Genomic DNA, 12,999 nt, shown 5'->3' with positions numbered 1-12,999 from the left:
TACCTTGTCTACATAGCCCCTGTGCAGGGTTCCTGACTTTTAGTAACTAAAAAAGTCACTTTCTGACAGGCTTAGGGGCCCCAAGTTATCTTAGGAACTCAAAAGGAGAGGAATTTGCCTAACTCCCACAGGTATTCAACAGTACACACCTATGGGTGCACTTAAGGCTATAAGAAGTCTTATCTGAGATGTCTTATGGAACAAAGTTTCATCAAAGCCAATTTTCAAAGGAGCCTATGTAGCAAATAATTGTTCTTGTTGTGCTTTATGCAAATAATCAGGCCAAGTATAATAAGACTAAAGCTTATTTTGCAAATCAGTCCTATCATATTGTTTTTAATAAAAATGAGGACTAGAGAGTAAATAATTAGGTTTCAAGAACTATGGTACACCTGTTATTAAATTCTAATCTCATCAGTTGTTTTTAAGTTTTTGTCTGCAATTTAGAATAACTGTGCTTATTCCTCTTATATAGGTGATCTCTGGCTACAGCTCAAAATAAACAAGAGTATTGGGCCACTAAGCTCCAGATGATTCTCAGTGAGGGATATCATCCTCTCAATAATCAAGAGTTAACCCTTTATAGAAGGCCACTAGACTTCCCATCAGAGAGACAAAATAGATCCACAAAACAACCATCACTCCAACTCTGTCAGCAGGAAGTTACAGAAGAATAACTCTCACTCATTTTCCCCACAGAATTGGGGTCTTGGACTCTTGAGGGGGAAATGTTAGAGGTAGTTAGTCAGACATGAGCAGGGAAAGAAAGGGTCCTCCACCCTACTAGGAATGTCAGGCAATCATCAGATGATAGGTGGTAGTTAAACTATCTCTCTGAAATAATAATTGGTTGCAGTTAGCACAGGGAAAGGCATTCTCCTGATAGATTTAAAAAAAAAACAAACCTGAAAGTGGTGATCAGCAGCTTCCTGATAAGAACTCAGGATTTGAGCAAGTGGGCTCAAGCGTGGGCACCAAGAAGCAAAATGGCAGAGATTAACTGGTTTATGACCTTCCTTTAGGGACACTGGTAAGAGGAAAAGGCCTCAAATGAGCATGCATGCAATTTCAGTAAACACACTGCACATGTGGCCCCTCCCAAGTGCTGGCAGGCCACTATGCGTGTGGACAGCCCACTAAAAGGGAAGTATTGGGGGAGAAGACCTGCAACCCTCTGGAAGCCTGCCAATGTAGAAAACCCCAAGTCAAATCGTTCACTTAAATATCTCAAGTTGCCCCCTTGGCCCTCTTCCAATTATACTTACTTCCTTTCATTTCTGCTCTAAAACTTTTTAATATACTTTCACTCCTATTAAGAACACTGGCAAGGATGCAGAGACACTGGATCCTTTATACATTGCTATAGAAATGCAAAACAGAATAGTCATTGTGGATTTGTTTGGCAGGATTTTTTTTCCTCTTTTTTTTTTTTTTTTTTTTTCCTTAGAGACAGGATCTCACTCTGTTTCTCAGGCTGGAGTGCAGTGATTCCATCATAGTTCACTGCAGCCTCAGCTTCCTGGGCTCAAGCAATCCTCCTGAGTAGTTCGGACTACAGATGCACGCCACCATGCCCAGCTAACATTTTTATTTTTATTTTTGTAGACAGGTCCTCGATATGTTGCCCAGGCTGGTTTCAGACTCCTGGCCTCATGTAACCCTCGTGCCTCAGCCTCTCAAAGTGCCAGTATTAGAGGCATGAGGCACCATGCCCAGCCTCAGTTTGGCAATTTCTTATAAAACAAAATATACAATTACCATATGGCCTAGCAGTTGCAATCTTGGACATTTATCCCAAAGAAATAATATTTATGTTCATGCAAAATCTACAGACAAATGTTCATATCAGCTTTATTTGTAATGGCTAAAAACTCAGATGTCCTTCAGTGACTGAAAGGCTAAACACACAGTGGCACATTCATACCATGGAATACTATTCAGGAATACAAAGGAATGAAGTATTAATATATGCAACAAATTTGATATGCTTCCAGGAAATTATACTCAGTTTTTTTAAAGCCCATCCTAAAAGGTGATATACTATACAATTCTATTCATATAACATTCCATATGGTAAAATTATAAAGATGGAGAACTGATTAGTATTGTTAGAGGTTAAAGAAGTAAGGGTGCAGTGGAGAAAGATGGGTTGGGTTCTAAAATTGAAATAGGAATCCTGGTAGTGATGAAACTATTTTATCTTGACTGTGAAGGTAGTTACATGAACCTACACATGTACTGAATAAAACTAAATACACATACACAAATGGATACATCTAAAACTGGGAAATCTGAATATGATGAGCAGATTGCATCAATGTCAATTTCTTTATTTTTTTTGTATAGTTTATAAGATGGTATCACATTGGGAGAAACCAGGTGAAGAGTATATGTTAGTATGATTATCATTATTATTATAGCTATTATTTTCCCACCTGCATGTCAATCTTCAAATATCCCAAAATTAAAAGTTTAATCAATTTTTTAAAACTATCCTCCACAAAATAAAATTCACTCTCAAATATTGCTCCCCCTTCTTTTCTTTGAGCAAATTTTACTGAGAAATTTCAATGCATAATTTATTCAACATCTATGTGTTAGGTATTCACAGTATTAGATAACAACATTGTATAATTAATAATTTATTCAACATAGATGTATTAGGTATTCACAGTATTAAATAATGACATTGTACTAGGCACTTAGGAATGAAAGTAAGACTAAACTATGGCTACAATAGAATACTTATTTAGAAGATAATATTAACCAATTACACCTAAAAGTGCCCTCAAATTAATTATACAAATTACCACAAAATACATTACTATTCTGTTGTGTTAATTCTCTATATCCCAGACACAATAGAATTGCCATATTTAAAAGGCTTTGGCCATTCATAATTAAGATAATGATCTCTGGATTCAGAATGCCTAGGTTTCAATTAAGTCTTTGTAACTTACTATGACAAGTTTGGCAAGTTAATTGACTGTTTTATGTCTCATCTTGTGCTATAGTTTGGATGTTTGCCCCTTCAGATTTCATGTTAATATATTATTCTATTAATAGTGGAGTTGGAAGCCTAATGGGAGTTGTTTGAGTCATGGGGGAGGATCCTTCATGAGTACATCAATGCCCTCTCTTGCGGTAGGTGGGGGGATTTGAGTGAGTTCTCACTCTATTCGTTGCCTTGCGAGCTGGTTATTTAAAAGAGCCTGGCACCTCCCTTCTCACTCTTTCTTATTTCCTCTTGCCATGTGATCTCTGCACACACTGGCTCCCCTTCATCTTCTTCCATGAGTGGGAGCAGCAGGAGGCCAGAAGCAGATGCTGGCACCATGTTTTTTGTACAGCCTGCAGAACCTGAGCCAAATAAACCTCTTTTCTTTATAAATTACTCAGCCTCAGGTATTCCTCTATAGCAACACAAATAAACTAAGACACCTTCCTAACTTGAATAAAATTGAGATAATAAAGTACCCATCTCAGTTTTTGTGAGAATTTAATAAAAAGAGCCTGGAACAGAATAATAACTAAATTATCTTTGTTGTCTTACATAGTAATGAATGTAAAAGAACAGAATGATTTCATGTTCTTGGCTATTTTTAGCAATTAAAAAATATTTAGATGACTCAAGAGAACCATAAAAATGTACACATGTGGACATTTTATGGGGTTTTGTTTTTAAAATACCTTGTACTTCTATTTTTTAAGAAATGTGATATAACAAATATAGAAATATATGTTGATTAAACTACTATTAACTTTTGAAGTTGCAGTTTACATCATTATCTTTCAGATATGTTTACTTATTTTCAATAACAAACTGAAATATTATGAAGCAGATATCAAAAGTTCAACCAGTGAAGTATTTAGTATTTATCACATGAGATATTCAAAATTACAATGCTACCAGTATTCATTTTAAAAAGATAGTAATTTTTTACTTCTTTAACACATTCAGAAACATCTGGATTTTATTTTAATGTTAGTAAATATTGAACTGGTCCTATTAAAGTCTGATGCCATTTAAAGTGCTTAGCAGATGTTTTCTGCTTTCCCTCTTATTTTTTTTTCATTTTCATTATATTAGCCCTCTTTCCCACTTTTTATTTTACAAAATTATTTTCCCAGACAAGTAATATGTGTGAATAAAAATATGTAATAGAGACTGACAACACTTAACAAGTTTTTATTTTCAAAATTCTTTGAAAGTCCTCATTATACTTACTACTTAATAGACTAGTAAAATGTGACTGTATTTTATTAAAAGAATCATGTTACCTGCACTATTCACATTGTTTTTAAATTTTACTTTCCAATGGCAAATACTATATAAAAGTTGCCATTTTATTTAAGTCACACAAAGTAGACATGGTAAAGGCCTATCAGGCTCCTAGTCAACTCAATCACTGTATAAAATGACTCCCAGGAGTGTATTTTTAATGCTGTTTCCAGGCTGGTTTTGAATAACTGAAGTTTTCACACTTCCCATGGGAGGGTATTTCATAGCATGATTTTAGTATTAGAATATTTGCCCTGAAACTCTATTTATTTAAAATTTCCTTTTTTATATTATAATATAGTATCTATTCAGTTCTCTAAACACACTCCACATTTGTTTTTATGAATTCCTCATTTGGTTATCTCATGACCAACTGAGTACTTTATCATTAATATTTCATATAATATAATTTATATTAACAGCTATTCAAAGAAATGGAGAGAGGCTAAGCATATGTTATTTGGAATCACAGATGACTTACCAAATATGTGATTTCTAAATGTCTATTAAAATGATATTAAGCTGACAAATTTTGCAGGGTTTCAAAAAAGAAAAGGCACATTATAAATACATAATGAAATAAAACTGAATTGGAAAGATTGCCAGGACACAGAGGGATTAAAAGAATGAGGAATAGGCCAGGCGTGGGTGGCTCACTCCTGTATTCCCAGCACTTTGGGAGGCCAAGGCAGGGGGATCACCTGAGGCCAGGAGTTAGAGACCAGTCTGCCCAAAATGGCGAAACCCCTCTACTAAAAATACAAAAATTAGCTGGTCGTGGTGGCGGGCACCAGCAATCCCAGCTATTCAGGAGGCTGAGGCAGGAGAATAGCTTGAACCCGGGAGGCGGAGGTTGCCCTACACTGAGCCGAGATCGCGCCAATGCACTCCAGCCTGAGTGACAGAGCGAGACTCCGTCTCAAAAAAAGAAAAAGAAAAAAGAGTAAGGAATAATTGGCTTATCTATACAAGAAACCAGCCTGGATACTGGCTCAATCTTAAACTAACTGAAGGCAATTAATTGCCCTGTATGTTTTTTCTAAGATTAGCTGAGAGATAAATATAAACATTCATTCTTTAAATTTTTGATGAATGTAACTAGTACAAATAAGCAGGAAAAAAAAAACATTGTAAATAGATAAAATTTCATGTGTAACATCATAATATATAAAATCCGGTGCAAGTATATTGGATTTGGTAGAAATAATAATCACCAAAAAATATCTAATAGCAGCAGTTATAACTAATAATATTTTATAGAGACAAAACAATCAGTGTATCAAATCTCAGTTAAAAACTTTAAAAGAAAAAATATATTTTGATAAAAATTTCAGTACATTTAAAGTGAAATAGCAAAGTTGTGAATAGATAACTGTACAGAAATTGATCAATAAACTGACATGATGTTTATTACCCAAAATATTTTTATTTTCTTCCAAATATTTTCTCAAAAATAAACAATTTTGTCATAATTCTGGTTAAAATGCTTTAAACTTCTGAATAAAAAGCAAAATTACCTTAGGGTCAAAATCTGAAGTTAAGTACCCATTACCTAAAACCAGTCAAGCCAAAATATTCTGTGCCTGTATTTAAAATATGCAATAAAGACTTTCAGATGTTTAAAAACAAGATAAATATTTTTATAGGATCCACTATTCACTAATTATTCACATAACAAACATTTACTGAAGGACTTTTAATTGTCAAATTGTGGTAATAAGAACCAAATTGCTGTCAATATGAAGATCAAAATCTGTGAAATATACAGAGAATCAGATACTGTAATTTTAATAAAGCTTCAAAAGTATAATGCGCTTTAATATGAATATTTCTTTAAAACATTTACTAATATTTTTACAACCATTTGTAGTTGACAACACATTTTCACAACAAAAACTTCTTAATTGATACTCCTCAAAAAGTTTTTACAGAAGCATGTAGGCCTGAAAAATAAAGTATATACCCAAGATTATGCACTTGTACTCAATGCCAGGTCTTGTTACTCCAGTTCCTGGCTCTTCTCATTACATGGGTTTTTTTTTTTCTTACAATTTTAGTGTACAGCTATTTGTATTGTTTTTCCCAATTTGACTCTTTTATATTGCTAAAAAGTCACATAACAAAAATTTAACAAGATTTTAGGAGTACCATTGGGAAACTTAAGCAGAAACAAAAATTAAATAAACATTTTCTTAACGGTAAATTAATATATATTTTGCTTTTAATAATAAGAATAAAGACATCAGCAGGATGGAGGAAAAGCTCTTAGACTTTGTATACCCATAAGAGCAACAATTAGACAGCTATCCACAAATGGAAATACCTCTGGAAGAGCTCAGGAGTTCAGTTAAGAAGGTGCAGCCACGTGGCGGGGAAGAAAAATGAGAATAATCTCACAGAAAGGGTAGAAAGAACAGTTTTATTTTTGCCTGCATCATCCCATCCCCCAGGTCCACACAGCTCAGTACTGAAAGGGAGCCCCAAGTCCATAAGTTTCCTTCATGAGGGAAAAGGAGAGCCTTTTCAGAGCACTGCCTGAGGACCACTTTGGTTTTATCCCACCCAGATTACTAAGGAGATAGGAATAGTCAAGACATCTGGAGACAGCTAGGAACAAAGAAGGTTGTGGACTATAAGTATCAGCCATACTGCAGGTGCCACTGTTGTCCCTAGCGGTGTGCTCTACAGAGGATCCCGGGACACTTCACAGCTGAGGACATCAACAACCATCACAGCCACTGAGACTCACTATGTTCACCACCAAAGACCTCACAATGTGGGCTGTCAAGGACCCCAGAAGTGTGCTCCACACAGAAGCCGATAGACCTCACCACTGAGAAATCCAACAGCCAGCACAGATGCCACAGACCCCTACATCTTTTGTCACAAAGGATCCTGCAGTTTTTCACTTCTGCAGAGCCCCGCTACCTGAGCTGCTGTCCCCACTCCTCTACGGGCCACCCCAGTCAGCACACTACAAGTGCCCTAGCCTTGGACAGAGTACAGCCACCCCATATGCTCCACAACCAACCCCAGTCCCATCAGTAGTCTCATCTATACCACCATGCACATATCTACTGCCAACCCGAACCACCAGTCCTCATTGCCTTGCGCACACACACACACACACTGTGAGTCCAGGACCCACAGCGAAGCATACATATGACCAGCTCTGACCAATATGGCCAACCCTTACTTCTATATGCGCATACACCACAGCCCCAGCCCTCACAACAGCATGTGCACATGCAGACAGCCCTGACCCCAGCTGCTGGTCCCACCATAGCATATACATCTGCAGAAGACCCCTGCAACCACAATCACAGGGCACCAGCTCTAACCTCTGTAGCCTTGTGCACTCACCACTGATTTTGCCACTGTAACCATGCCAAAAATCAGCCCTAACCCCTCTGACTGATCCCAGCCCTTGACACTGGGTGCATACCTACAGCTAGTTCCCATCACTGTGCACACACTGCACATACCACTGCCTACTGCCACATACTTGCCCACCGCTGCCCCTGGTTTTCACCAACATGCATGTTCATCACTGATGTTCACTTGCTGTGTCCTGCCTCAGCCCAGGTCTAGGTATACCCACAACTAGAATTGGAGGCACTGCTAAGGACTCCAACAGCTCTCAAAGCCACTACAGACTTGGTACAGTGGGTCTCTTGCCACTGAGGACCACGAAGTTGCTAATGCCACTGACACTAACTGCCTGAGCCCCCTAGCCACCATGCCTTCCTAAACCTAGAATCACTGCACATTCTCACATTTGGCACTCCATGCCATCAGACTTGCTACTGTAGTATGCTCCATCATACACCCCATAGTCACCACCCCACATCTCCTTCCTACCCCCACCTTCCTATAAGTGAAGGTCTTTCATTACCAAAGCCAGTCCATAAAATCTGGAAGAAGTAATTACTTATTCAAATGTACAGACACCTATGCAGAGCTACAAGAATCATGAAGAATCAGGGAAACATGATAACATGAAAGGAACACAATGAGTTTTCAGTGGGTACATGAAAAATAACATAAAATCAATCAACCCAAACCACCACAAACATCATCAAATACCAAAAGAAAACAACAAAATAGGAAAAAAAAGAACCGCAAGACAAAAAGGAAACAATGAACAAAATGGCAACAGCAAGTCCTTACATATCAATGATCTTTTTAAATGTAAATGAATAAACTCCCAATCAAAATGAATAAAAATACAATATCCAGCAATATACAATCTATATGAAACTAACGTTAGATATAAGGACATACAGAGACTAAAAGTAAATGGCTGGGAAAAGGTAGTCCATGCAAACAGTAAGAAAAAGAGATGTGAGTGACTATACTCATATCAAACAAAATAGTCTTTTAGTCAAAAAATGTCACAAGACAAAGAAGGTTGTTATGTAATGATAAAAAACTTAATTCAACAGGAAGACACAACAATTATAAATATATGGGCATTCAGCATTAGAGCACATAAATATATTAAACAAACATGGACAGAGCCAAAGGGAGAAATTGACCATAATACAATAATAGGAAACTTCAATACTCTCACTTTCAATAATGGATAAAACATCTAGGCAGAATTCCAATAACGAAACAGCTAATTTAAACAAAACTATACACCAAAGAGACCTAACAGATATACACAGACCTTCTCCCCCAACAGCAGCAGAATACAAATTATTCTCAAGCACACATAGGACATTATCCTAAATAAGTCATATGTTAGATCACAAAACAAGTCAACAAGTTTTAAAAGATTTAAACCATATCAAGTGTCTTCTCAGATCACAGTGGAATGAAATTAGAAATAACAAAAACACAACTGGAAAATTCTCAAACACATGGAAATTAAACCACAGCTTTTGAACAACCACTGGGTAAAATAGAAAATCAAACGGGGAATTTTTTAAATATCTTGAGACAAACAAAAATGAAAATACAATTTACTTAAACTTATGAAATTCAGCAAAAGCCATATATTAAGAGGGAACTTCATTGTGTTAAATGCCTACATTAAAAATGAAATATCTTAACTAAACAACCTAACTTTACAACTCAAGGAACAAACCAAACCAAAAGGCAACAGAAGGAAGAAAATAATAATGATCAGAGCAGAAAGAAACAAAATATAAGATAGAGAGAAAAAATAATATTACAGAGCTGGTTTTTTAAAAGATAAACAAAATTAACAAACTTTTAGCTAAACTAAGAAAAAAGGAAAGACTCAAATTATGAAAAAAAGAAATGAAAAAGGAGGCTTTACAATTGATGTCACAGAAATAAAAATGAAATTAAACAACTATGATGAATAATTATACACCAACAAATTTGATAATCTAAAAGAAATAAGTAATAGAAATATACAACCTACTAATGCTGAACTAAGAAGTAATAGAAAGGCTGAGTAAACCAATAACAAACAAGGAGATTGAATCAGTAATAAAAAACCTTCCAACAAGGAAAAGCTGAGGACAAGAAGGCTTAATGAGTGAATTCTACCAAATATTCAAAGAACTAATACAAACCCTTCTTAAACCCTTGCAAAAAAATAGAAGAGATAACACTCTCAAGCTCATTTTATGAAGCTAACACCACAATTCTAAAGCCAGAAAAAATCAACACCAAAAAAGAAAACCGCAAGCCAACATTCTCAACCGCCATAAATGTGAAAATCTTCAATGAAATATTAGCAAAAGAATTAAAATAATCATATATCATGACTAAGCAGATTTTATCCTTGACATACAAGGACAGTTCAACATGTAAGAACTACTCAATGTGATATACTAAATTAACAGAAGAATAAACTACATAATCTCAGTAGATACAAGAAAAAATATTGGACCAAATTCAACATTAAGATAAAAACTATCAACAAAGCAGATATAAAAGAAACTTTCCTCAGCACAATAAAAGACATATATGAAAGAGGCACAGATAACATAATAATCAGTGCGGAAAATCTGAAAGCTTTTTCTCTAAGATCTGTAAGAAGGCAAGAATGCCAACTCTCACCACAGCTATTCAGCATAGTACTGGAAGTCCTAGCCAGAGCAATCAGGCAAGAAGAAGAAAAAAAATAAGTATCCAAATTGAAAGGGAAAAAGAAAAATCACCTCTTTCTGCAGATGATATGATCATATACCTGGAAATCCCTTAAGATGCTACACAAAACACTATTATAACTAACTTAAAAAGTCAATAAAATTACAGGATACAAAGTTAACATACAAAAATCAGTGGTGTTTCTATATACTAACAACAAAATTTCCAAAAGGAAAACCAAGAAACAAGCTCATTTAAATTAGCAACAATAACAACAAGGAAATACTTAGAAATTAAGAAATAAAAGACCTGTACCCTGAAAACTGTAAAACATTACCAAAAGAAATTTTTCAAAAGACACAAATAGACATTCCTTGTTCATGGATTGGAAAAATTAAAATTGTTAAAATGTTCACACTACCCAAAGCAATCTACAGATTCAATCTCATCCTTATCAAAATCCCAATGGCAATTTATACAGAAATAGAAAAAACAATTCTAAAATTCACATGGAACTGCAAAAGACCCTGAATAGCCAAAGCAATTTTAAGAAGAAAGAATAAAGCTGGAAGCATCACAAACAAATCATATTACAAAGCTATAGTAATCAAAACAGCATGGTATTGTCATAAAAACAAACATCTAAATCAGTGGAAAAGACTAGAGAGCCCAGAAATAAGCCCATACATTTATGGTCAATGTGTCTTCTGCTAGGGTGCCAAGAACATATAATGGGTATAATTTCTTAAGAAAAAAAAATTGGTGTTTGGAAAACTGGTTATCCACATGCAAAAAAAAAAAAAATTCTAGTGAACCCCTATCACACACGTACAAAAACCAATCTATAATGAATTAGAGACTTAAACACAACATGAAACTGTAAAACTCCTAGAAGAAAACATAGGGAAACACCTTTTTGACAGTGGTCTTGGCAATATGTTTTTGGATATGGCAACAAAAGCCAAAATAGATAACCAGTGTTACATGAAACTAAAAAGTTCTGCACAGCAAAGGAAGCAATCACCTAAATCAAAAGGCAACTGATGGAATTGGAAAAAGCATTTGCAAACCATTCATCTAATAAGAAGTTAATACCCAAAATATATAAAGAACTTACACAACTCAGTACCAAAAGTATAAATAACTGAATTAAAAATTGGGCAAGGTACTTAAATAAACACGTTTGAAAAGAAGAAATTCAGATGGTGAACAGGCATATGAAAAAGTACTCAACATCTCTAATCATCAGGGAAATGCAAATCAAACCACAATAAAATATCACCTTACACCTTTAGGATGACTATTATTAAAAAGACAAAAGATAACAAATGTTGATAAGGCTGTGGAGAAAACAGAATGTTTTTTCCCTGTCTTTTCAAAGGGACCTTCTCATAGAAACAGTTCATGATTACTAACACCCCTTCTTTGCGTCTCAACACAGCAATCAGGTTCCCACCCTGCCATGCCACTGAAGCTGTTCTGGCAGAGGTCACATCCAGTCTAATTGCCAAATCTAGTCAATAGTTCTTAGTTCTTGTTTCGGTTCTTAATTCTGCAGCATTTGACAATAAATTATCCATTCCTAAAAGTCTTGCAATTCTTGTCTTACATGACCTTATTCTCTAGATTCTTATTTAGCTTCCTGGCCACACTTTTTCAGTCTTACTTGCTGTGTCCTCCACCTCCCTCCTCCTGAGTTACTGTTAAGTGAATTGTAGTTCAAAAACAGGAAGCACATTATGGCACTATTTATGATGTATTATGTATACATAAATATGATACTGGATAGAATTGTCCAGGTTCTTGCCCTGTTGAACAAAGAATTGAACAAAATGCAGAAACAAAGTGACAAAAGAACAAAGCAAGGAAAGACAAAGCAACCGGAGAATGGAGCAAGGAAAGCACAGATTTATTGAAGATAGTTCACAGAGTGGGAGCTGGCTGTAGCAAGCAGATCAAGAGCCTCTCCAATTAGGGTTTTTATAAAGTCAAAATAACTTGGCAACACCCCTAGGTGCCCTTTAGAGGCCTCCAATTGGTTACACCCTACGAAAGATGGGCCTGCAACCCAACTGAGGCTGAAGTGGAAACTTCTATCTTGTTATCACAGGAGTGAAGACGTGGCCTGTATGCTGCCTAATCTTGCCTAGAACTGGCTGCACCTGCTATTCCTTTGCTTAGAACTGGCTGCACCTGCTAGTCCTTTGCCTAGAACTCGCTGCACCTGCTATTCCTTTGCCTAGAACTGGCCGCACCTGCTATTCGTTTGCCTAGAACTGGCTGCACCTGCTATTCTTTGCTTACTTATGCCTCAACCCTTGTCTATCCTAATTTCCTATTTTTCTGCCTCAGATATATTATACATAGATATTTAGAGTGTACACATAAAAGTTGTGTTTATGTCTAAGATAAGTGTGAGATATCACTATATATTATATATGTGTATGTGTATATATGATACATATGTGTGTGTCAAAATGTTAGGCAATGGAAATAATCTGTGTGAATTTCACTTTAATAATTTCTGTAGCTCTTGAATACATTTGTAATTATTATTTATAACTCTAAGAATCAATATTATTCCGTTTTCAGACTACTATAAAAAAATACCCAATACTGGGTAATTTATGAAGAAAAGAGATGTAATT

This window comes from Pongo pygmaeus, chromosome 9 (genome assembly GCF_028885625.2).
Source record: "Pongo pygmaeus isolate AG05252 chromosome 9, NHGRI_mPonPyg2-v2.0_pri, whole genome shotgun sequence".
Classification (NCBI taxonomy): Eukaryota; Metazoa; Chordata; class Mammalia; order Primates; family Hominidae; genus Pongo; species Pongo pygmaeus.
The sequence above is the reverse complement of the archived record's forward strand: the minus strand, read 5'-3'. Positions refer to the sequence as shown.